The sequence below is a fragment of the Copadichromis virginalis genome, linkage group LG10 (genome assembly GCF_057382275.1).
Source record: "Copadichromis virginalis isolate Kocher_CV1m ecotype Utaka linkage group LG10, C_Virginalis_male_GT1.1, whole genome shotgun sequence".
Lineage (NCBI taxonomy): Eukaryota > Metazoa > Chordata > Actinopteri > Cichliformes > Cichlidae > Copadichromis > Copadichromis virginalis.
Window position 1 is genome coordinate 21772080 of NC_140627.1, and position 2156 is coordinate 21774235.

The following is a 2156-nucleotide window of genomic DNA, read 5'->3' on the forward strand; positions in this document are numbered from 1 at the left end:
CCCTTTCTTGCCAGCCACGCTGTGGAGTACTTGGACGCGTGTGTTGGAGCATTGTCCTGCATGAAAATCATGTTTTTCTTGAAGGATACAGACTTCTTCCTGTACCACTGCTTGAAGAAGGTGTCTTCCAGAAACTGGCAGTAGGACTGGGAGTTGAGCTTGACTCCATCCTCAACCCGAAAAGGCCCCACAAGCTTATCTTTGATGATACCAGCCCAAACCAGTACTCCACCTCCAGCTTGCTGGCGTCTGAGTCGGACTGGAGCTCTCTGCCTGTCACGGCCCAGCGGCACGAGGGAACAAAGATGGACACAGGTGCAGAAACCAACCCGGAAGCGAGACGGTAGGGAACAAATGATTTATTTCCGCCCACAGGCAAACAAAAGCAAAAGCAAAGCGGCGCCACTACACTCGTGGCGCGTAGGATTATTTACGATAAAGAGGGCGACCTAGACACCTCTAGGAGACGGCTGAACAGCAGAGGCAGCGGGGAGGTAGAAACAGGACTAGGCAGGGGCCGGGGCACTGGAATAAGAGGAGATCACGGTCAGTGGGATCCAGCAGACAATCAACGATCCTCCACAGTTGAATTGAGTTGCCTTACTTGGTTTCAGGTGGAGGTGACAGGTGGGGCGGAAGCCCGGAAGCGGTCGAAGCGTGGGGAGGCAGGCAAGTGAGTGGTGGGCCGGCAGGCCACGTCGTGTTAGCAGCAGGCAGCCCAGGTCCAGGAAGGCGGGAGTGAGGGAGACAAGATCTCCACTCCAGGTGCTACCTCTGAGGACAAGAAAGACAAGTAAGACATCACACAGCGTCTGACAGAGTTATGATGCTCCACTCGACTGACATGGGGATAGCAGATACTCAGGCGATGAATGGTTGAGAGCGCAGGTCTGATATACTGCTGGCATGATTGCTCACAGGTGGTCAGCCAGGGAGGAGCAACCGAACTCCGCCCAAAGGAGGAGGGGCCGCTGTCGGAGACCTGCAGGTGCCCACCCAGACCATGACACTGCCCTTTACCAATCCAGCCACGGGCCCATCCATCTGGCCCATCAAGACTCACTCTCATTTCATCAGTCCATAAAACCTTAAAAAAAACAGTCTTGAGATATTTCTTGGCCCAGTCTTGACGTTTCAGCTTGTGTGTCTTGTTCAGTGGTGGTCGTCTTTCAGCCTTTCTTACCTTGGCCATGTCTCTGAGTATTGCACACCTTGTGCTTTTGGGCACTCCAGTGATGTTGCAGCTCTGAAATATGGCCAAACTGGTGGCAAGTGGCATCTTGGCAGCTGCACGCTTGACTTTTCTCAGTTCATGGGCAGTTATTTTGCGCCTTGGTTTTTCCACATGCTTCTTGCGACCCTGTTGACTATTTTGAATGAAACGCTTGATTGTTCGATGATCACGCTTCAGAAGCTTTGCAATTTTGAGACTGCTGCATCCCTCTGCAAGATATCTCACTATTTTTGACTTTTCTGAGCCTGTCAAGTCCTTCTTTTGACCCATTTTGCCAAAGGAAAGGACGTTGCCTAATAATTATGCACACCTGATATAGGGTGTTGATGTCATTAGACCACACCCCTTCTCATTACAGAGATGCACATCACCTAATATGCTTAATTGGTAGTAGGCTTTCGAGCCTATACAGCTTGGAGTAAGACAACATGCATGAAGAGGATGATGTGGACAAAATACTCATTTGCCTAATAATTCTGCACTCCCTGTATAAGGTGCACTTAAAATCCTTTAATTTTCTCACAAATCAACAGTGCGCCTTATGTATGAATTCTGGTTGTACTTACTGACCTCAAACGGATTTTATGTGGTACATAGTGCTCAAAAATCTTTTTAAAAAATGTTTTAGTATGACTTTGGTAAGCTATGAAGCTGCACCGCTTGATGGATTCTTGCATTATGGCTACCGTAGTCAGGAGCCTCGCAGAGTAACCTGGGTCCTAAATTCCATCCCCTTCAGGTCCCAAAGTCAAACGAACACTGAGAATTACTGAGAGCTAAAAACTCTTTATTCTTTCATCTTTAATAAAATGATCAGTGCTGCTGCTTTACCAGGCGTAACACTCAAGTTTAACATCCCGGCAACCATGAAAACTGAATTTATTCAATTTAACTGAGTTATTTTTTTCCTAAATGAAAAAAA

At 48.0% G+C, this 2156-nt stretch overlaps 1 long non-coding RNA gene across 1 annotated transcript; it reads right to left on the reverse strand.

Moving 5' to 3' along the window:
- Positions 1 to 352: 352 nt before the first annotated feature.
- Positions 353 to 1413, reverse strand: LOC146700450 (uncharacterized). Its single transcript, XR_014922673.1, has 3 exons — positions 845 to 1413; positions 605 to 774; positions 353 to 525 (listed from the first exon to the last, which is right to left on the reverse strand). It is a non-coding gene; the product is annotated as an uncharacterized LOC146700450 (long non-coding RNA).
- Between the last annotated feature and the right edge of the window lie 743 nt (positions 1414 to 2156).